This window comes from Homarus americanus, unplaced genomic scaffold (genome assembly GCF_018991925.1).
Source record: "Homarus americanus isolate GMGI-L3 unplaced genomic scaffold, GMGI_Hamer_2.0 scaffold55399, whole genome shotgun sequence".
NCBI lineage: Eukaryota > Metazoa > Arthropoda > Malacostraca > Decapoda > Nephropidae > Homarus > Homarus americanus.
In genome coordinates this window covers 96,804-121,031 of record NW_024750378.1, presented here as the reverse complement: position 1 = coordinate 121,031, position 24,228 = coordinate 96,804, and the positions used below count along the sequence as shown (strand labels likewise).

General features: G+C 47.9%; 1 protein-coding gene across 7 annotated transcripts in view; it reads left to right on the top strand.

Annotated features, from left to right (window-relative positions):
• The window catches only part of LOC121854053 (AF4/FMR2 family member 4-like), a 147,330-nt gene that overhangs the window by 63,916 nt on the left and 59,186 nt on the right, over positions 1-24,228 (top strand). For 2 of the 7 annotated variants that reach the window (XM_042348441.1, XM_042348442.1), the window contains one exon: positions 7,039-7,077. The exons of the other annotated variants lie outside the window; for them this stretch is intronic. The gene's annotated coding sequence lies outside the window, so the exon portion shown is untranslated. The remainder of the gene's footprint in view (positions 1-7,038; positions 7,078-24,228) is intronic. 7 annotated transcript variants of the gene reach the window in all.

Here is a 24,228-nt window from a genome sequence, read left to right as displayed (position 1 = left end):
TGATTTTGCCGCTTGCAGCTTTCTTTATTGTGACCCACACTCATCCTGTGAGCGGCAGCGCAAAAGGATTACAGAGTAGGGTTTACAAAGGGTCATAATAATTAACCCCCGTTGTCAGGATATTATGGCACTGAATGTTACACATTATTTCATTTACATTATATGTTTAGTTCTATACATAGGGGTAACTTATTCACAAATGCGTGAGTACAGGCGTGTGGGGCAGTATGTCTGGCCTCACACTTTGTTTCACATTTACGTGAGAGGTATTCAAGCACATTGCGTATTTGGTTCTGTACATGAGAATTGATATAGTTACTAAGTGAAAAAGTGGATACAATCTTAATATGTCGGCTATCTTGCCATTAGAGATGAAGTGTTGTGCCATTTCACACACACTGTGCTTGGACCTGTCCTAAAGGTTCTATCTTCACAGTCGAGGACGTAGTGTTCAAGTGTGTGGCCATATGTATGGTCACACACTTTACATTAGGTGTGGTGGTGGTGGTAGATGCAGGGTGTGTGGTGGTGGTAGATGCATGGTGTGTGGTGGTGGTAGATGCAGGGTGTGGTGGTGGTGGTGGTAGATGCAGGGTGTGTGGTGGTGGTAGAGGCAGGGTGTGTGGTGGTGGAATGCATGGTGTGTGGTGGTGGTGGTGGAGGCAGGGTGTGGTGGTGAGGCAGGGTGTGGTGGTGGCGGGGTCAGGGAGTAACACGCCCTCACCCACCTGTACGTTCCCATACGCCTGTCACCACCTCACCCTCCCGCACTCACTCCTACACCCCTATCGCACCCCTTCACCCTTACCCCAATCACCCTTCACCCTCACCTTCCATCTCTTCCTCACCTTCCATCTCTTCCCTCACCCCTTCCATCTCCTCCCTCACCCCTTCCATGTACCTCCTCCTTCCATGTACCTCCCTCACCCTTCCATCTCCTCCCTCACCCTTTCCATCTCCTCCCTCACCCCTTCCATCTCCTCCCTCATCCCCACCACCCCATTTATTAGAGACGCAATTTATTTTACATTAAGACATTCTCGTGTGTGTGTGTTTGTGTGTGTGTGCACGCGCGCTGATAGCTTTTACAGGCGTGTTGTGTGTGTCTTGGGTATGTACTGAGGTCTCTCTCTCTCTCTCTCTCTCTCTCTCTTTTTTTTTTTTTTGAAGCTACCGTGTGTGTGTGTGGTGTTTGCTTACTGTGTTCCCATCACCCTCAAGTGTGTCGTGGGAAGTGTTGTGTACTGTACTATATCTCTGCCTCCCTCCTCTCCTTGTGCCTCTCTCCTTCCTTCTCTCCGTCCTTCCTTCACGCCCATCCTTTTTCCTTCTCTTCTTTTCATCCTTCCTCCTTCCCTCCTCTCCTTTTTCTTTCTTCCTCCCTTCATCTCTTCCTCGTCTTCTCCTTCGTTCTCTGCATTCCTAACTTTCTCTTCTCTTTCCTTTCTCCATCACCCCCCCTCTCTCACTATCCTCTCCTTGTCTTCTCCCCTCTCTCCCTCCTTACCTTCCTCTCTCCACCCATCTTTTACCTCCTTCTCTCCCTCCTCTACCTCCCTTGTGCCGTCCTCACTCCTCATAGCTTCATCCAGAAGTTCAACTCACGTTTCTATTTTACCGATAAAAGTAACACTAAATCCTCTTAATATTACCTTAATAGTGATGAACTAACAAGAAATTCGATGTTTTTACAGACACGAGTAAAATGTTTATTTATTTAGTTCTCAAAATTCGGTAAACATCGCTGGAAATTCCCACACATGTTCATAAGTGAGGTTTGTTTACATACAAATGCCGCCATCTTTATTTTTGTCTGAGTTGCCAGACGTATGATGACGTTTGTGTGTTTTTGTAGTTTTTATTTGATGGAAAATTTAGAAATATCTTGTTTTATTTGGTTATTTTATTTTATTTTTATAATTTTTATTTAATCTTGTATTTTATGTACTAGTTACTCATGAACCAAGGTACACTGAGGCCTCTTACACTAGTTAATCATGAACAAAGGTACACTGAGGCCTCTTACACTAGTTACTCATGAACCAAGGTACACTGGTGTCTCTTACACCAGTTACTCATGAACCAAGGTACACTGATGCATCTTACACTAGTTACTCATGAACCAAGGTACACTGAGGCCTCTTACACTAGTTAATCATGAACAAAGGTACACTGAGGCCTCTTACACTAGTTACTCATCAAGCAAGGTACACTGATGTCTCTTACACTAGTTACTCATCAAGCAAGGTACACTGATGTCTCTTACACTAGTTACTCATGAAGCAAGGTACACTGATGTCTCTTACACTAGTTACTCATGAAGCAAGGTACACTGATGTCTTACACTAGTTACTCATGAAGCAAGGTACACTGATGTCTCTTACACTAGTTACTCATGAAGCAAGGTACACTGATGTTAGTACAGTGAAGGGCGGGCGGCCGTACACAGACTTACAGTATAAACACACGGACACTATTAGGGGGATGTGTGGAGAAGACCCTTTGATAACTCATGCTAGTCCCTTTGATAACGGTACGAGATCACTTATCACAGTAACAACACTTTACTAACTTTGATAACAATAATCGCGCGCGCGTGTGTGTGTGTGATAAACATTTATAAAGATTCGAATACACATTTTTAAACACGCTTCAGTCATATGAAGCGGTAGGTTGTAAAGTGTTGGGGTAAGGGGAAGGTGAGGGAGAGAGTGAGGGGAGGTATGAAGGAGAGGGAGAAAGTGAGGGGAAAGAGAGAGTGAGGGGGAGGTGTGAAGGAGAGGGAGAGAGTGAGGGGAGGTATGAAGGAGAGGAAGAAAGTGAGGGGAAAGAGAGTGAGGGGAGGTATGAAGGAGAGGGAGAGAGTGAGGGGAGAGGTGAGATAGGTGTTAGAGGAAGCTGTCGTCTCATTGATTGTGTTGCAACCTGCCGCAGGCGCCGCTCTGGTGCCTCCCTGGCCCTGCCACCACCCCGAGGCGTGGCCAACCACCCCAAGGCGTGACCACCCGTTCTAATGCTTGGCCACTGACTGGGCCACGGACACCACCAACACTGCACCACTACTTCACCTCTTCTTAACAGCACTCCCGTGTGTTGCTGTGGCCAGCAAGACGCAGAAACAGTTTAGTTGGCCAGGCCATGGTGGTCACTGGGAGGCGGGCAGGAGCTGTAGACCTACCTTAGTGGCGGGTGTGAGTTAGTGAGGGGGAGGGAGGCCACACACTCAGTATATACCCTGGCCACTACACAGGCAGTAACAGGTTCACACATGCTGTTACTTTTAGCCACCGCTGGTACCTCTCCCTCCTTCCCTGCCCGTCCAGTGCCAGAATACACGTGTATGCGGACATGTCGTGTGGTGATTGGTTCTTGCTCAACCATGACGTTGAAGTACACCCACCCCCCTAAACCCACCCACTACACCTAATATCAACACACCTTACCTGAGTTCACCCGCCAACCATACCCTAATTTATTGATTTAGTGACACTGATGTCATGATTGGCTCCTTGAGGATCATCCAATCAGCGCACGGCAGGCCTGCATATACCTGGACTCTGCCAAATCGGTCTGTGGAAAAGAGAGAGAGAGAGAGAGAGAGAGAGAGAGAGGGGGGTGGGACGAGTAGGTGCTTGTTGGCCCCTCCCCCTCCCTCCCCTTCCTCCCTCCCTCCCTCCCTTCCTCCCTCCTCCCTCCCCCTTCCTCCCTCCCACCCCTCTTCCTTCCTCCTCCCTCCTCCCCTTCCTTCCTCCCTCCTCTTTCCTTCCTCCCTTCCGTCCTCCTTCCTTCCTGTCTCCCCCCTTCTCCTTCCTTCCTGCCCCCTCACCGCCGTAGTGTTGACTGTTGACCCACCTGTAGTGTAAACCCCCACAGCCCTGACACACTAACGGTGTGCCTTGACATACATACATACATACATACATACATACATACATAACATCGGCTTAATTCGATGACTGTAAAGTGACCTGAATCGCCTTTAATTATCTCGACAGTTTAAGTGGTTGTTGGTACCTAGTTGTCATAAGGTGGTTGTGGTTGTAGTGGTGTGGGGGTTGTGATAAGGTTGGTGTGGTGGTAGTGGTAAGTTGTGGTGGTAGTGGTGTGGGGGTTGTGGTAGGTTGTAGTGGTGGTAGTTGTAGTAGTAGGTGGGGGCGTGTAGTGGTAAGCGGGACTTTGCATCTGTGGTGTGTGTGTGTGTGTGTGTAGGTGGGTGGACATAACCGCATAGGTAACTGTGTATTTTTGTGACTGCCTGGAGGTAATTTAGTGTGTATGTTTGTAGTTATGTATGTAAGTGTATGTTTGTGATGTGTGTATGCGTGTGGTGATATTAGTGTGGCTGTGGTTAGGTTAGGTTATGTAAGTGTGTGTGAGAGAAGGAGAGAGGGAGGGAAGAATGAGAGAGAGAGAAGGGAGGAATGAGAGGGGAGGGAAGGAGGAAAGGGAGAGAGGAGGGAGGAAGGCGTAAAGAGTTAGTGGTATGACCTTGACTCCTGGAACTACTACCACTACTATTTTTTATTTTTTATTTTTACCTACTTATACACCACCACCACTATCACCACCGCCACCACTATCACCACCACTCACTATCACCACCACTATCACCACCACCACCACCATACAACGCCACCACTATCACCACCACCACTATCACCACCACCACTATCACCACCACCACTATCACCACCACCACCGCCATCTTATAAAGTATATGAATATTTAGCCTTATAATTACCAGCAAACTAAAGTGACAGTTTTTATACATAAAAAAACACATACATACACAAACTACACATTACACACATACATACACACATAACCTTGACGCACATAACCTACACATACACTTTACTTATACTGGGTGTAACTTTCTAACATGACTTAACATAAACAACGTCTTGTGAACTGCCCAGCCAGCCACACCCCGCAGTGTAGTGAGTGGCAGGTGTGTTGTGGCTGGGCAGAGGCGGGAAATGCGACTGCTAACAGCTTCATATTTCCCGCCTCCGCTGACGGCCATGTAAATATTTCAATGTGATTCTAATCTTTTGTTAATTTTGTGCAATGTAGTATTACTAATATGTAATTTGTCTTACTATGCCTTATTGTTGGTAAAAATAAGTACATATTAAATGCATCCTCCAAAAGCGTGAATTTGCTACCAGACTTTTAACAGTTAATTCATGTACAGTATAATACTTCTGATAAATTTTCTACGTACTTATATGTTTGAAATAATGAATGTATGCATCGTTATATAATTTAGCTAAATATCTTTCTCGTCAGAAACGGTCATCCCAACGATTGTGAATAAACTCATTTAGAAATACTGTACATCATTACTTCAGGACGAAATCGGACAGGTTTGAAACCGCCAATCAGCTGTAATTCTTGAGAAGGGGCGACTTTTTTATAGTGTAGGTGTGTGTAGTGGAATGTGTGTAGTGGTATGTGAGTTGTGGCAGGTGTGTTGTGGTATGTGAGTTGTGGAAGGTGTGTGTAGTGGATGGTGCGTAGTGGTATGTGAGTTGTGGCAGGTGTGTAGTGGTATGTGAGTTGTGGCAGGTGTGTTGTGGTATGTGAGTTGTGGAAGGTGTGTGTAGTGGTATGTGAGTTGTGGCAGGTGTGTTGTGGTATGTGAGTTGTGGAAGGTGTGTGTAGTGGTATGTGAGTTTGAGTGTGTGTAGGAAGGTGTGTGTGTTGGCTGTGGCAGGTGTAGTGGTAGGGTGTGTTGTGGCAGGTGTGTAGTGGTAGGTGTGTAGTGGTATGTGAGTTGTGGCAGGTGTAGTGGTAGATGTATGTAGTGGTAGGTGTGTTGTGACAGGTGTGTAGTGGTTGGTGAGTAGTGGTATGTGAGTTGTGGCAGGTGTGTGTAGTGGTAGGTGTGTTGTAGCAGGTGTGTGTAGTGGTATGTGAGTTGTGGCAGGTGTGTAGTGGTAGGTGTGTTGTGGCAGGTGTAGTGGCAGATGTGTGTAGTGGTAGGTGTGTTGTGGCAGGTGTGTGTGGTAGATGTGTTTTGGTAGGTGTGTTGTGGCAGGTAGTGACAGATGTGTGTAGTGGTAGATGTGTGTGGTGGCAGGTGTGTTGTGGTATTTGTGGTGGGCAGATGTGTGGTAGCAGATGTGTGTGAGTTGTAGGTGTGTGTAGTTGTAGGTGTGTGTGTGTAGTAGCAGGTGTGTAGTGGCAGAAATGTGTTGCATATGTGTAATGGCAGATGTGTGTAGTGGCAGATGTGTGTGGTGGCAGATGTGTGTTGTGGCAGATGTGTTTAGTGGCAGATGTGTGTGAGTTGGCAGATGTGTGTAGAGTGTATAGTGGCAGGTTTAATAATAATAATTAACGGTTTATTGAAAGAGCTTGGCAGCCAGAAGGCTGAAAATATACAGTTACATATTTGGGGAATGGGTTTCGAATTACAAATGATATACAAGTAACATAAGTGATACAAATAAGATATATAATAACTAGATGGGGAAAAGCTCAAACTACAGTGCATTTCAACATAGTGACAGGTGCAAGAAGTAGTATTTACTTGGGAATGCACTGGTTTATTACAAGTTATTGATAATTTTACAATGGTTGGGACTGGGCTCTTCATAGCGATCAGTTCGTACGTATGGGCTGGATGCGGTTGTGGTGTCGAACAGCAGATGTGTGCTGTGCCAGGTGTGTACAGGCATCCGCACATATCAAAGTTTCCGTAATATTTACTCCTTTTTTCTTAACACACACACACACACACACACACACACGGAGTTAAGAGGAAAACTAAGATATATTTGAGAATCTCGCCCCAGGGGAGTATATAGTGTAAGGTCTGGTAACACTGTACACACACTCAGCTCAATGTGGGAAAGTTAAGTATGCAAATTATACTACTTGTTGTGTGGTCGGGGGTAGTGGTGGTGGTGTTATTGTTAGTCTTCTCTCTCTCTCTCTCTCTCCACTAGGTAGAGTTAAGGAATTGTTATCACTTAATACCATAATGTTGTGTCTTTTCAATGTTCACCATTAATATTGCTTTCTCCTCAGGTAAGCTGCTGGTACTCCTGTGTGAGGAAGCCGTAGAGTGTAAGTATAGCCTTGTGTGTGTAGTAGCTGTGTGTAGTATAGCTGTGTGGGTGCAGTATAGCTGTGTGTGTGCAGTATAGCTGTGTGGGTGTAGTATAGCTGTGAGTGTAGGCAGCTGTGTGGCTGTAGGGTAGCTGTGTGTGACTGTACTGTAGCTGTGTGTGTGTGTATAGCTGTGTGGGTGTAGTATAGCTGTGTGGCTGTAGGTGCTGTGTGACTGTACTGTAGCTGTGTGTGTGTGTAGTATAGCTGTGTGGCTGTAGTATAGCTGTGTGGCTGTATGGCTGTGTGACTGTACTGTAGCTGTGTGTGGCTGTGGTAGCTGTGTGTGTGTGTATAGCTGTGTGTGTAGTATAGCTGTGTGGCTGTAGTATAGCTGTGGGTGTAGTATGGCTGTGTGGGTGTAGTATGGCTGTGTGGCTGTAGTATAGCTGTGTGTGCTGTATAGCTGTGGCTGTAGTATAGCTGTGGGTGTAGTATAGCTGTGTGGGTGTAGTATAGCTGTGTGTAGTCAGTAGTGAAGGTGTAGAGTAATGCACTTCAATGTTTGTCTTCAGGTAGAACACCGAAACAAGTGAGAGGAATTAAACTAGAAATCTACATTAATTAGTTACACCCGGTTGGTTAGGTTAGGTAGTGGAAAGGTTAGGTTAGGTTAGGTAGTGTAGGTATGGTTAGGTTAGGTTTTATTTAAGAGGAATATTCATCAGGCGCAAATCTTTGTGACTGAATAGTATTATATACCTGTAACATGACACCTGACACGCGGGCTTACACCTGACACCCGAGCTGACACCTGACACAGAGAAGCTGACATGACACAGTTAGTTACAGTCTACAGTTACCATTTAGTTAGTCTACAGTTACAAGGAAGACAACCAGTTTAGATACAGTATACAGTTACCAGTTAGTTACAGTTGATTGTGTGAAGAGACCTAGAGACAGCAGCGGTGTACGGTGACAGTGTACCCGAGTGACTGACTGACTGGTCCTCTGTCTTTACGCCGACAGGAGGCACTCAACAGTCTCTACAGCTTCAAGAGGCACCCACCACGGGGTATACACTCAATAAACACTACAGCTACAGGGTTTTCGTAGCAAATTGAATTACTGGAAAGAAAGATTAAAAGTTTATCAGTGTAATTGTCTTCCCTGAATACTGTATGTTATGTGTTGAGGGGGTTGGTGGTGAGGGAGGGGGTGGTGGTGAGGGAGGGGTGTTGGTGGTGAGGGGAGGGATGGTGGTCAGGGAGGTGGTGGTGGTGATTGCTTGTGTTGGTGACTGGTGGTGGTGGTGAGGGAGGTGTTGGTGGTGGTGATTGCTTGTGGTGGTGACTGGTGGTGGTAGTGAGGGAGGTGGTGGTGAGGGAGGTGGTGGTGACTTGCCTCTGGCTAATGTTTTCTTACCGTGTAGCTGACGGGTGGGGGAGTCTCCTACCTCCCTCCTGTGGTGTAATGGGTCAGCATGCACGCCTCGCAAGCGAGCGGACCCGGGTTCGATCCCCAGGCGGGTGAAACTATGGGCAAGCTTTACGCCATTTGCCTCTTGTCTACCCAGCAGTAATTGGGAACCTGGATGTTAATCAATTTGCGGATCTTGTTCCAGGGTAATGGTTAGCCAGTGCAGTTGGCGAGCTGCCCCGTCTTCTGACTATTCCTTGACACCAGGTCATGCAGCGCGTTAACTTAGGGTGTGCTTGTTGTGTTGGCGACAGCTTGTACACCTTAAACAAATTCACGCTTAGGTGGCCCATGGGCCGGCCATCCTCGTTACACGAGGGCCAACCATTATATTATTATACATGTATGTATGACAAGACTAATCCTGGGCATTAGGAACCTTGAGTACAGAGACAGGTTAAAGATTTAATTTGCACTCCCTCGAGAGACGTAGAGTGAGGGGCGATATGAAAGAGGTGTATAAATGGAAGTCAGGGCTAAACAAAGGTCATATAACAAAGGTAGTCAAACTATCCAACCAGGAGCGAACCGTAGCAATATTAACAAATTTTGATTTAGGCGCGAAAGAAACATTGGTTTGGAAAATCATGTGGATGAGGAACAAGTTACCAAACATCATCATTAACTCAGCACGCTGGATAGCTTCAAACATAGGTTGTATGGATATATGAGCGATAGGGGTTGGAAAACGGGACTGCCCAGTATGGGCCAATAGTTACTGTTTCATCCAGTCTTATGTTATGTAGCAGTATGTGTTTGTGTGTGTATTATGTGTGTGTACTACGAGGACAGTCAACGCACGCATATGGTGTGTCTGGTACAATAGGTGTGACATGGTGTGGCTGGTACAATAGTTGTGACAGTATATGGTTTGGCTGGTACATTGACAGTATATGGTGTGGCTGATACAATAGGTGTGACACGATGGTGTGGTGGCTACAATAGTTGACACTATAGTGTGTGGTTGGTACAGTAGTTGACAATATATGGTGTGGCTGGTACAATAGTTGACAGTATGTGGTGTGGCTGGTACAGTAGGTATAACACTACATGGTGTGGCTGTTACAATAGATATACTGGTGTGGCTGGTACAATAAGTGTGACATTACATGGTGTGGCTGGTATAATAGGTGTGACACTACATGGTGTGGCTGGTACAATAAGAGTGGCACTACATGGTGTGGCTGGTACAAGAGTGGCACTACATGGTGTGGCTGGTACAATAAGAGTGGCACTACATGGTGTGACTGGCACAATAGGTGTGACACCGGTGTGGCTAGTAAAATAGGTGTAACACTATATGGTGTGGCTGGTACAATAGATGTGACACTATATGGTGTGGCTGGGAGGTCCGGTAACAGGGAAGCGAGTTACTGAGCGACTTTGGTGAATTCAGGTTAGTGTGTCGACTGCCTCCTCCTTCTTCCTCCTCCTCCTCTTCTTCCTCTTCTTCTTCTTCCTTCTCCTCCTCCTTCTTCTTCTTCTTCTTCTTAGGTATTTTTGTAGAGAGGAGTGAGGTAGGAGAGGAGGGAGAATGAGGTAGCAGTGGTGAGAGGTGTTAGGGTCAGAAAACAAGACAAATTTATTAGTTTTTCCATTAGTCAGTGTGTGTGTGTGTGTGTGTGTGTGTGTGTGTGTGTGTGTGTGTGTGTGTGTGTGTGTGTGTGTGTGTGTGTGTGTGTGTGTGTGTGTGTGTGTGTGTGTGTGTGTGTGTGTGTGTGTGTGTGTGTGTGTGTGTGTGTGTGTGTGTGTGTGTGTGTGTGTGTGTGTGTGTGTGTGTGTGTGTGTGTGTGTGTGTGTGTGTGTGTGTGTGTGTGTGTGTGTGTGTGTGTGTGTGTGTGTGTGTGTGTGTGTGTGTGTGTGTGTGTGTGTGTGTGTGTGTGTGTGTGTGTGTGTGTGTGTGTGTGTGTGTGTGTGTGTGTGTGTGTGTGTGTGTGTGTGTGTGTGTGTGTGTGTGTGTGTGTGTGTGTGTGTGTGTGTGTGTGTGTGTGTGTGTGTGTGTGTGTGTGTGTGTGTGTGTGTGTGTGTGTGTGTGTGTGTGTCACCTGAAGAAACTTGGACTGGTAGGACTCGGGAGGAGGGGGAGAGGGAAAGTCTCAATCAACACCAGGTAAAGTGTGTTGGATGATGGTATGTGGTGTGGTGATGGGTAGGCGGTGGTGATGATGATGATGATGGTGTGATGATGATGATGGTGTGATGAAGATGATGGTGGGGATGGGGGTGATGATGGATGGTGGTAGTGGTGGTGGTGGTGATGATGATGATGATGATGATGATGATGATGATGATGGGGTGACGATGATGATGGTGTGATGATGGTGGTGGTGGTGATGATAGGGTGATGATGATGGTGTGATGATGGTGATGGTGTAATGATGATGATGGTGGGGGTGATGATGATGATGATGATGGTGGGGGTGATGATGATGATGGTGGGGGTGATGATGATGGTGGAGGTGATGATGATGGTGGGGTTATGATGATGATGGTGCGATGAAGATGTTGGTGGAGATGGGGTGATGATGGATGGTGTTGGTGATGATGGGGTGACGATGATGATGGTGGTAGTGGTGGTGGTGATGATAGGGTGATGATGATGGTGTGTTTGGTGTGATGATGATGGTGTGGTGATGGTGTGATGATGATGGGGGGTGGATGATGGTGGTGGGGTTGATGGTGGGGTGATGATGATGGTGGGGGTGATGATGATGAGGAGGGTGATGATGATGATGGTGGGGGTGATGATGATGATGGGGTGATGATGGTGGTGGAAGTGGTGATGATGGTGATGGTGGGGGTGATGATGGTGGAGGTGATGATGGTGGGGTGATGATGATGGGTGAGGTGATGATGATGATGTGGGGGTGGATGATGATGATGGTGAGGGTGATGATATGGATGGTGGTGGTGATGATGATGAGGTGGTGGTGATGAAAATGGTGGGGTGATGATGATGGTGGGGATGATGATGATGGTGGGGGTGATGATGGTGAGGGTGATGATGATAGTGGTGGTGATGATAATGGTGGGGGTGATGATGATGGTGGGAGTGATGATGATGATGGTGGGGTGATGGTGGTGGGGGTGATGATGATGGGGGTGATGATGATGGTGGTGGGGTGGTGATGATGATGGTGGGGGTTATGATGATGGTGGTGGGGTTATGATGATGATGGTGTATGTGATATGGGAGGGTGATGATGATGATGGGGTGATGATGATGATGGTGGGGGATGATGATGGTGGGGGGATGATGATGGTGGTGGGGGATGAAGATGGTGGGGGTGATGATGATGGGGTGATGATGATGGTGGGGGTGATGATGATGGGGTGATGATGGTGGGGGTGATGATGGTGGGGGTGATGATGATGGGGTTGATGATGATGGTGGGGGTTGATGATGGTGGTGGGGGTGATGATGGTGGGGATGATGATGGTGGTGGAAGTGGTGATGATGGTGGGGGTAATGATGATATGGTGGGGGTGATGATGTGATGATGGTGGGGGTGATGATGATGATGATGATGGATGATGGTGGGGGAGATGATGGATGATGGTGGGGTGATGATGATGATGGTGGGGGGTGATGATGGTGGGGATGATGATGGTGGTGAAGATGATGATGGTGGTGGGGTGATGATGATGGTGGTGGGGGGTGATGATGATGGTGGGGTGATGATGATGATGATGATGGTGGGGATGATGATGGTGGGGATGATGATGGTGGGGTGATGATGATGGTGGTGGGGGGATGATGATGGTGGGGGTGATGATGGTGGGGGTGATGATGATGGTGGGGGGATGATGATGGTGGTGGGGAGATGATGATGGTGGGGAGATGATGATGGTTGGGGATGATGATGGTGGTAGTGGTGGTGGGGGGTGATGATGAGGGGTGATGATGGTGGTGGGGGGATGATGGGGTGATGATGGTGGGGTGTGATGATGATAATGGTGGGGATGATGGTGGGGTGATGATGAGGGTGATGATGATGGTGGTGTGATGATGATGGTGGGGGTGATGATGATGGTGGGGGATGATGATGGTGATGATGGGGGGGTAATGATGATGATGGTGGGGATGATGATGATAGTGGGGGGTGATGATGGTGTGGGTGATGATGATGGTGGGGTGATGATGAGGTGGGGGTGATGATGATGATGGTGGGGGGTGATGATGATGGTGGGGGATGATGATGATAGTGGGGGAGATGATGATGGTGGGGTGACGATGATGGTGTGATGATGATGGTATGATGATGGTTGGGTGTAGTAGTAGTAGTAGTAGTAGTAGTAGTAGTAGTAGTAGGTGGGAAAGTGACCTGAGTCCTATTCATTGACAACTGGGACAACTTCTACGGCAGAAGGGACCTTTATGGTAGGGATGGGGTGCACCTGTCTCGGGAGGGGTGGCAACCCTGGCTGGCTCCTTAGAGGGGGCAGTTCAAGATATCGAAGTCTTTAAACTAGGGAACATAGGGCACGGGGTGGAGGAGACTGCAGGGAGCGGGTAAACAAATTGAAAGATTACAGGAAATAGTGTTAGAATGACGACAAAACTAAAGCAGACAGGAGTTTAAACCTAAACGCGGTAAAGGGAGGACTCAGAACACGACTAACTTAAATATCTACTACGCGAACGTATGAGAAACAAAATGGATGATATTAGGCCTTAGTATGTACCGAAAAATCGACATATATTCACTGAAACATGGATCAACGTAGACTCACGTGAGTTACCGGTCGAATACCAAATAGGCGGGTACAAATTGTTCCATACCGATAGGCAGACCAGGAAAGGAGGCGGAGTAGCAATCTATGTCAGGGGTAATCTGAAGTGTGAAATAAATAAGGAAATAAAAAATTGAGCGGATTACAGAAACAATGGATATAGAATTAATCGACAGTAGGAAAAATTAATCACAGGAGAATATATAGACCTCCCAATCTTGATAGAGTCAATGAGCGACTCATCTGGGATACGCAGGGCTTCCAACAAAGTCTGTATAGTAGGCGACTTTAACCTTAGCCAAATAGATTGGACTGACCTTACGGGTAACTCAGAATCAGAGGATTTTCTCGAAACGATCCAGGACTGTTTCCTAAGTCAACCTATAACCGAACCCATCCGGGGTAGTAATATACTCGATTTAGTATACAGCCTTAACAACACCAAGCTAGAGAAGTCGACTTGTGGAAGAGACCTAGGGGTACTTGTAAGCCCGGACCTACGGCCTAGAAAACAGTGCGTTAATGTTCGAAATAAGGCAAACAGAGTATTGGGTTTTATATCTAGAAGTGTAAGTAATAAGAGTGCAGAGGTCTTATTGCAACTATACTGTGTAGTCAGGCCGCACCTCGATTATGGTTCAGTTCTGGTGCCTATTATAGAATGGATATCAATTCACTAGAGTCGGTGCAGCGAAGAATGACGAAACTGACTTAGAAACCTTCCATATCAGGATAGGTTAAAGAAACTAAACTTGCATTCCCTAGAAAGACGAAGAGTGCGGGGGATATGATAGAAGTATTTAAGTGGGTGAAAGGAATCAATAAAGGATATATAGATAAAGTTCTTATAATATCCGAGCAGGATAAGACCTGAGGAACGGATTTAAGCTGAATAAGTTTAGGTTTAAGAGGGAGAGGAAGGAACTGGTTCACAAATTGGGTGGTGGACGAGTGGATCAAGCTTAGCAACTTTGTAGTAAGTGCTGGAACGCTGGAAAGTTTCAAAAGGAGGCTGGATAGATTCATGGATGATAGAGGGTGGTAGTAACTCTCGACAGGAGCTGCCATGCACAGGCCAATCGGCCTATTGCAGATTCTTTATGTTCTTATATACTGTATGCAGGTGTGTGTTAGTAAGTACATGGTTAAGACACTGTACCGTCTCTAAGTTACTCTCACACGTGTACTGTATCCATCTGTAATTTTACCGAACTGCTGTAATGACTGTACCTGCACCGTCACCCACCTGAGAGGATATTGACTGTATCTGTAATTTCTATGTAATAATTATCTACCTGTAATGACACTGCTGAATATATAGTGTTCTTGTGGATTGTTCTGTGTGGGGTGGGGGATGAGGGTGGGAGGGAGGGAGGGTGGGAGGGAGGTGAGAGTGGGAGGTGGGTGAGGGAGTGGAGCTGGGCCAACACGTTACACACACAAATAAAAAGGGTCATCCGGCCATTCTCCGCCGCCCTCCTGAAGTGTAAGATGACCTCTAACTCCTAACCTCTTGACCCTGAGGGGGTGGGGCATACCACAACAGATGTTTACAGTTCACACGTGTTTACAGTTAGCCTAAGATGAGTGTGGGGGTCTTGTGAAGGAGAGAGTTAGTGGAGGAAGATTGCAGGAGGAGAAGGGAATGGAGGGGCGAGGGAGGGAGAGAGGGGTGCCAGGGGAGAGTGAGGGAGGAGGGGAGAATGCCAGGGAGAGGGGGGGATGCCAGGGAGAGAGTGAGGGAGGAGGGGGAGAATGCCAGGGAGAGTGAGAGGGAGGAAGAATGCCAGGGAGAGAGGGGAGGGAGGAGGGAGAGGCCAGGGAGAGAGTGAGGGAGGAGGGACAATGCCAGGAGAGGGGGGGATAGGAGAGAGTGAGGGAGGAGGGGGAATGCCAGGGAGAGAGGTGAGGAGCCAGGAAGAGAGTGAGGGAGGAGGAGAATGCCAGGGAGAGGAGTGAGGGGGAGGAACAGGGAGAGGCCAGGAGAGAGTGAGGGAGGAGGGGAGAATGGGGAGAGAGGAGGGAGGAGGAAGAATGCCAGGGAGAGAGGAGGGAGGAGGAAATGCCAGGGAGAGAGGAGGAGGAGGGAAGAAATGCCAGGAGAGGGGGGGGGATGCCAGGGAGAGAGTGAGGAGGAGGGGAGAATGCCGGGAGAGAGTGAGGAGGAGGGAAGAATGCCGTGAGGGAGGACGGGAGAATGCCAGGAGAGAGTGTGGGAGGAGGAAGAATGCCAGGAGAGGAGGAAATGCCAGGGAGAGAGTGAGGGAGTAGTGCCAGGGAGAGAGGGAGAAGGTGTCATTCGCCTTTTTCTCATTGTATCTCCCTCCCTCCCTTCACCACAGTCCTTAACTCCCGTGTGATCCAGTTTTGTTGATAGTGCGTCGCGTTTATGTCTCATACGTGTTTATCATCCTCCTTACTGCCCCTTACTACTCCTTTACCCCCTTACTGCCCCCTTACTACTCCTTTACCCCCCTACTGCCCCCTTATACTTTTACCACTCCCCACTGCCCCTTTTACACCATTACCTTTACCCCCTACGCCCTTTTACCCCTTACTACCCCTCATTCCCCTTACTACCCCTTTACCCCTTACTGCCCCTTACCACCCCTCATTCCCCTTACTACCCCTTTACCCCCTTTACTACCCTTTTACCCCTTACTGCCCCTTTCTCTCCTTTACCCCCTACTGCCCTTTATTCCCACATTACTACTCCACCCATTACTACTCCTTTTACCCTCTTACTGCCCCTTACCTTTTACTTCCCCTCATTCCCCTTACTACCCCTTTACCCCCTTACTGCCCCTTTACCACCCCCTCATTCCCTTACTACCCTTTACCCCCTTACTGCCCCTTTACCACATTACTACCCCTTACTACTCCCTCAACCTCTTCCCCACTACCCCTTCCCTACTACCCCTTTTCTCCCCTACACCCCTTCCCCTACACTCTTTCCCCCCATTTTACCGCCTCACTACCCTGTCACTGCTCCCTCACCCCTTACTACCCCTCAACCCCTCTACTTCCCCTCACTCACCCTTACTATTATTGTGTATAAATGTGTATTATTGGGTATAGATGTGTATGCGTGTATTAAGTACAATTGTGTATAATTTTGTATTAGTGTGTATTATTGTGTATTGAGTATAAGTGTGTGTACCCATAAGAGACTGTAATGTAGTGTGGGATGAGGGATCAGTGTTGTGTTGTGTGGCGGTATCTGGCAACGGGTGTGTTTATCAAGGTCAGCTGACTGGTAGCGTCCATTCTCGCCCGGTTTGTTTACTACTCTGATCATTAACGTCCTCCTCCTCCTCACTTCCTGCCTGTGTTGATGTCTGTCTGGTTCTCATGTCCTTTTAATATCAACGAATATCGGTCACCTATGCCTGGTGGATTAAATGACTCACCATAATCTGATACTGAGGTGAGAGAGATGAAAGGTGTTGGCCGCTAAGACTCTCCCATAACTAAATCCGTTCTCTTATCTCTCAATCAGCGGGAAAAATAACCGGCTAATCTTTATTAATCCGAGTTGAGGATTTTTTTTTGTTGGTGACGTCAAAAGGGGATTTTTATTTTTTATTTTTATATTATATTTTTTTTGTGATAAGTGATTTAACGTTTGTGTTATTATTGGCGTGGTGGGATATGTTGGGTGGAGGGAGGGGGTGGGGAAGAAGTGTGGTGTTGGTGATGTGAATGATTTGTACCTAGTGGTCTCTCTCTCTCTCTCTCTCTCTCTCTCTCTCTCTCCTCTCTCTCTCATTATGTGGTCACGAGGCAGCTCTATCCACTTCAGTAATTCACAGTTTAGTTGCCATAATTAACCACAAGAATTTCACGACCCTTAAAACACCTTCTTGGGTAATTTCCTCGTCTTTACTTGACCTTAATATGTCGAGAGGAATGAAGGAATGACCACCTATAGCTACCTCAGGTGTTGAATCGACCTAAGAATTGGTCCCTACGTCTATCTTATTTTACCTAACGTTGAAAGGTGAGGTTAGGTTAGCGTGAAGTGAGGTTAGGTGAAGCGTTAGATGAGATGAGGTTTGGTTATGTTAGGTTAACGTGGGTGAGGGTAATTAATCTTCAGGTGAAATAATCCAGAAGGGGGGGTCAACTCTTCAGGTGACCCCAGGTGTTAAACGTCGGATATTTCACGGTAAGTTGATAATTTGGAATCCCACAGGTGTTATGCGTCGCCATATCAGGTGTGTAGTCTTGTCCTAGTCTCCACGTGTTGCTGCTGTTTCTGCTTCTTAACTTCTCTTCCTCGTTTGTGTGTCATCTCTATTCCTTCCTTCCTTTCTTCCCCTTCCTTCCCTTACCTACCCTTCCTTCCTCTTTTCAGTGTATTATAGTTCCTTTCCTGTCCCTCCTAACCTCTTCCAACTCCCCCTTCCTTCTCCTCCAATCCCTTCCTTCTCCTCCTCATACGTCCCTCAACGTCCTTCTCCCCACAGCTGTCATGAGGCTCAGTAACAGCTGTCGGAAATCTCATAACTCACTAAGGTCATATCCCTCCCCACTGACTATAGATAAGATAGTGTCTCACTTTTCTCGTCCTTGCCTAAAGATAAACAAACTAAATGGTGAGGTTACACTGAGACTCAACCCCAACTATTGTACTTGTTCTGATCGGTGACTTAACATAACACCACAAGACTGGAGGAAACAGTAACTATTGGCCCATACTGGGCAGAGCCGTTTACACCCAACCCCTATCGCTCATATATCCATACAACCTATGTTTGAAGCTATCCAGCGTGTTCGAGTCAATGATAATGTTTGGTAACTTGTTCCACTCGCCCACTACTCTATTCCCAAACCAATGTTTACCTATTTCGCGCCTAAATCTAAATTTGCCTAATTTAAAACCATTGCTGCTAGTTCGCTCCTGGTTGGATAGTTTGAGTACCTTTGTTATATCACTTTTGTTTAGCCCTGACTTCCATGTATACACCTCGATCATATCGCCCCTCACTCTACGTCTCTCGAGGGAGTGCAAATTCACCTCCCTGAGTACAGTTGAAGGTCATGTTCTTCACATACTTAATATTACTGTACATCTCCCTTGTACCTCCTAATGTACATATTTATTTCTCATGTTAATCTATCGGTCTCTTGTACTTAAGCCTGTGCTAGTACATGTACACCTTCTAGTATAGGTGTTTATAAGTAAGCTTTGTACATCAGCTGTACAGTATCTCAAAAAGTATTTGCCAGGATGGGTCTGATGACTTCTGAAATGATACATGCATCTCGCGGTGTCCTGGAGTGTTGGTGAGCATGGCTCTGTGGCATACTAATCCTACTACAGTTGGTAACCGAACGTCATATTAATTACGACGGAATAAATACACATTGCATTACAGGGCAGTGACGCGTGTTCCTACCCTGTATAGTTTAACATAAGTAATGCAATGTGTATTTGCTTCGCCGTGGTCTCATAATGTGTGGACAAATACTGCATTTTTCGTCTCACCTAACCTAACCTCACCGCCATTAATCCTCCGGGTTTGCGCCACAGCATTTATCTGCATCTGTTTGTATTAATCTGCCTATATACAGCTTAAATATGATGTAACTTTTTTGTTTTTTATTTCTCAAAAAATCGAAAATTATTTTTGGAATCGGTTTAAAAAACTATACTGTACTAGTGTACCGATTTTTATTACAATCCGCTGCTTGCCCCCAACGGAAAAAAAAAAAGAAACTTTTTGAGATACTGTACAATGTACATGACGTGTGATGGATGGAAGGTGGAGGAGGGAAGAGTAAGCGTAAAGGAGTGATGGGGGGGAGGAGTAGGGGTGAAGGAGTCGTCTGGCTTCCTCTCACCTGTTAAATGATGTGACACCAAACCCATTGTTGACATTGCTTACCTCACCGTCTCATTGTTTACCTCACTGCCTCTTTGTTTGCTCCATTGTCTCATTGTTTACTCGATCAGCTGGTGACTGCATTGTTTACTACACCAGCTGACGACCACGATACTTTGATGACACAGGTAAACAAACTCACTGACACAGGTAAACAAACTCAATTGACACAAGTAAACAAACTCAAATGACGCCTGTTAATTTACCTGTCATTATGGATGTGAGTGTGTTATTGTTGATGTATCTTTAAGTATGTTTCTCATTCAACTTAGTCTTGCTGTGTGTAATAATAATAATAATAATAATAATAATAATAATAATAATAATAATAGTAATAAACGGTTTATTAATAGAGTTGCAGCCGGTGGCTGAAAATATACAAACTTACATGTAATTTAGACATAATAATATACGTCCAATACATTTACAGGGCTGTACAGTACACAAATCAGGAGCTGTTTGTTATTTTAACATTAGATGGGATGGTGCTATTCTTATATCTATCAGTGCGGGCCCTTATGGGCTGAATTTTGTTGTAGTGGCGGACTGCGCGAGGTGGGCGGGGGACTGCTGGTGGCAGTAAGTGGCAACGACGAGGATGGTGCAGTAGTCCACTGCCAAACCTTGCTAGTGCTTGGTGGTGGAGGTCACTGAGGGATGGCATTTCCAGGGTGGCGAGAGTTTGTTGTAGCCGGAGTAGTCTGCGCCGAGTATGATTCTGTAGGCCCTCTTCTGTACCTTCTCTAGCTGACGTTGTTGGGTCGAGTTGAGAGAAGACGACCCGGCTGGTGATGCAGCGTACGTTAATTTGGGGAGAATAAATGCGTTGTGGATGTCCTCAGCTCTGGCGTGGGTGCCACAAGTAACCTGAGTCGTCGTAACATGTAGAGTCGGTACAAGGCTGCCCTGATTGTGTTGTTTACATGGGCCTTCCAGTCCAGTTTGTGGTCTATAGTTAGGCCCAGGTGTGTGTGTGTGTGTGTGTGTGTGTGTGTGTGTGTGTGTGTGTGTGTGTGTGTGTGTGTGTGTGTGTGTGTGTTTTGCCTGTGAGTATGTTGACTGAGTAGAGAGAGAGAGAGAATCTTGAACCATTAAATAACAGTGAAGTAGTGTGGTGAAGCCTTGTACCTAAACTGTACCCGGGCTACCCCCCCCCCCACACTCCCCCCTCAACCTCACCCCACACTCTCCCCTCAACCCCACCCCGCACTCTCCTCCTCAACCCCACCCCACACTCTCCCCCAACCCCACCCCCACACTCTCCCCTCAACCCCACCCCACACTCCTCCTCCCCCTCAACCCCACCCCCACACTCCCTCAACCCCACCCCACCCTCCCCTCAACCCCACCCCCTCCCCCTCAACCCCACCCCACACTCTCCCCAACCCCACCCCACCTCTCCCCCTCAATCCCACCCCACTCTCCCCTCAACTCCACCCCACACTCCCCACTCCACCCCACACTCTCCCCAACCCCACCCCACCCCACACACTCCCCCTCAACCCCACTCCCTCCCTCACCACTCCCTCAACCCCCCCCTCAACCCCACCCCTCAACCCCACCCACTCAACCCCACCCACTCAACCCCACCCCACTCAACTCCACCCCACTTCCCCCACCCCTCTCCCTCATCAACCCCACCCCACACTCTCCCCTCAACCCCACCCCACACCTCCCTTCAACCCCACCCCACCCCCACCCCCCTCAACCCCACCCCACCCTCCTCCCTCAACCCCACCCCACACTCTCCCTCAACCCCACCCCACCTCTCCCTCAACCCCACCCCCTCAACCCCATCCCACAACTCTCCCTCAATCCACCCCACACTCCCTCAACTCCACCCCACACTCTCCCTCAACCCCACCCCACCCCCACACACCCCTCAACCCACCCCACTTCCTCAACCCCACCCTCAACCTCCACCCTCAACCCCACCCTCAACCCCACTCCACTAACCCCACCCCACTCAACTCCACCCCACTCAACTCCACCCCACTCAACTCCACCCCACTCAACTCCACCACTCTCCCCACCCTTCTCCTCATCAACCCCACCCCACACTCTCCTCAACCTCACCCCCCCACACTTCTCTTCAACCCCACCCCACCTCTCCCTCAACCCCACCCCCCACACTCTCCTCACTCCACCCCACACTCTCCCTCAACCCCACCCACTCCACACCTCTCAACCCACACTTCTCTCACCACCCTCAACCTCACCCTCAACCCCACCTCAACCTCCCCTCAACCCCACCCCCCTCAACCCCACCCACTCAACTCCACCCCACTAACTCCACCCCCCACTCAACCCCACCTCACTCAACCCCACTCCCACTCCAACCCCCACCCCACTCAACTCCACCCCACTCTTCTCCCCACCCTCTCCCTCATCAACCCCACCCCACACTCTCCTCCTCCTCAGCCTCCCTTGCTGTTGATGAGCGTACATAGGGAATTTGTCCGAGTGGCTGTGTGGTTGTGGCTGGTAATAGTGGTAGTGATGTTAGTGGCTGGTGATGATAGTGACTGTAATAGTGGTAGTGATGGTAATGGCTGGTAATAGTGGTAGTTGTGGTGATGGTTGTGGCTGGTAATAGTGGTAGTGGTGGTGGCTGGTAAAGTGGTAGTGGTGGTGATGGATTGATAATAGTGGTGATGGTAGTGGTATTGTTGTGGTACGAAGGCTGGTAATAGTGGTTGTGGCTGGTAATAGTGGTTGGCTGGTAATAGTGGTTGTGGCTGGTAATAGTGGTAGTGGGGGTAATAGTGGTTGGCTGGTAATAATGATTGTGCCTGGTAATAGTGGTAGTGGCTGGTAATAGTGGTAGTGGCTGGTAATAGTGGTTGTGGCTGGTAATAGTGGTAGTGGCCGGTATTAGTGGTAGTGGCTGGTAATAGTGGTTGTGGCTGGTAATAGTGGTTGTGGCTGGTAATAGTGGTAGTGGCTGGTAATAGTGGTAGTGGCTGGTAATAGTGGTTGTGGCTGGTAATAGTGGTTGTGGCTGGAATAGTGGTAGTGGCTGGTAATAGTGGTTGTGGCTGGTAAAGTGGAGTGGCTGGTAAAGTGGTAGTGGCTGGTAATAGTGGTTGTGGCTGGTAATAGTGGTTGTGGCTGGTAATATGGTTGTGGCTGGTAATAGTGGTAGTGGCTGGTAATAGTGGTTGTGGCTGGTAATAGTGGTTGTGGCTGGTAATAGTGGTTGTGGCTGGTAATAGTGGTTGGCTGGTAGTGGTTGTGGCTGGTAATAGTGGTAGTGGCTGGTAATAGTGGTAGTGGCTGTAATAGTTGTGCTGGACAGTGGTTGTGGCTGGTAAAGTGGTTGTGGCTGGTAATAGTGGTTGTGGCTGGTAATAGTGGTTGTGGCTGGTAGTGGTTGTGTCTGGTAGTGGTTGTGGCTGGTAAAGTGGTTGTGGCTGGTAATAGTGGTAGTGGCTGGTAATAGTGGTTGTGGTAGTGGTATAGTACAAAGCTGGTCACCAAAACGTCGCACGGTATATATTTGGTGGATAGTTCATTAGTGAGCCAGTCAGGAAGGAAGGAAGGAGAGACGGATGGAAGGAGGGAGGGAGGGGGAGAAAGAAAGAGAGAAGGAAAGAAGGAGGGAGGAAAGAGAGAGGGAAGTAAGGTAGTAAGGAAGGAAGGTGTGGAGGGAGGGAGGTTGGAGGGAGGACGGGGTGGAGGGAGGGGGAAGCACCGTGATGACCCACTTAACACCTGTCTCTCAAGTGTCACCTGCCGGGTGTGTCTACCCCCTCCTCCTCCCTCTTCTCCCTCAACTCTTCACTTCTCTTCTTTCCTCCCTTCTTCTCCTCCTCCACCTCTCACACCTGTGGCACCCCAACATAGTGTCACAGCTGCTCATAGGCACCGTGCCACCTTTATAAAGGTGTGTGTGTGTGTGTGTGTGTGGAAAACATCTTTGCACGAAATTGACACCACTGATATCAAGGACCAACTGCTACCATCACAAGCTGTGAACTTCCCCACACGCGGTCAAAATACCCTTGACCTTGTCTTCACTGACTTAGCGGACCAGTGCCAACCACCCCAACTAATGCCTCCTATTGGGTGCAGCACACACCAATCAGTGTTCTGTTTTCCAGCTCCAACCACTACAGGTCCCTTCGCAACCAAGTCATCCGTGAAATACGCACTGCAAAAAATTTCCACGACCCAACCAAGTTGCAACACCTGAAGCAGACCAATAACAGTCAGTGGTATGGTACGCTTAAAGAACTATGTGGACTAAATAATAAGACACCCTCCTTCCTTAGCCACCTCACCAATGGTGACGCAGCAGAGCAATCAAACGACCATTTCTCAACTATATTCCAGACCCTCTCCCGGCTTGACACAACGTCTGGACAAACTTACCACTGAAACTCTACAAGGAGTTCTCCCCGGAACTAGCTAAACCCCTCTGCTCCATCATCAATGCTCCCTTCAGCCAAGCAAGATGCCCAGTTGACTGGAAAACCTCATATGTGTCACCAGTGCCCAAGTCAACCAGCCCACAATCCTTAAATGAGCTACGACCCATTGCCATCACCCCAATACCCAGCTTAATCTGCGAAAGTTTCGTGTTTGATTGGGCTTATACTGATATTGCAGGCGCCACAGGTCCTCAGCAATTTGGCAATATGAAAACTTCCTCCACCACTCACTGTCTTGTTAGCTTTCTCGACTACATATACCGCCATCTGGAAAAACGAAAGACATCTGTCTTTCGAAGAAGTCTTATGCGCCATGATGAGACCGCTTTGATTCCTTATGCTAATGATGCCCTAAGAGAAACCTTTGCTCGCTGGAAATAGGTCGACGACTCCACCATTGGGAACAGTGTCAACAACTCGGCTCCCGACTATGCCGCCCTCCAGGATTTATTGAACAGTCCAAAATTGGGCCACCAACAACCACGTTACCATCAACCATACCAAGACCATGGTTATGCACATCAACCTCTCATCCGACCTTGTCCCGCCTCTCCATCACTTCGGGCGCCAACTCACTCCAGGTTGTGGACTCCACCAAGCTCCTCGGCGTCACTACAGATAAACTGAATTGGAAA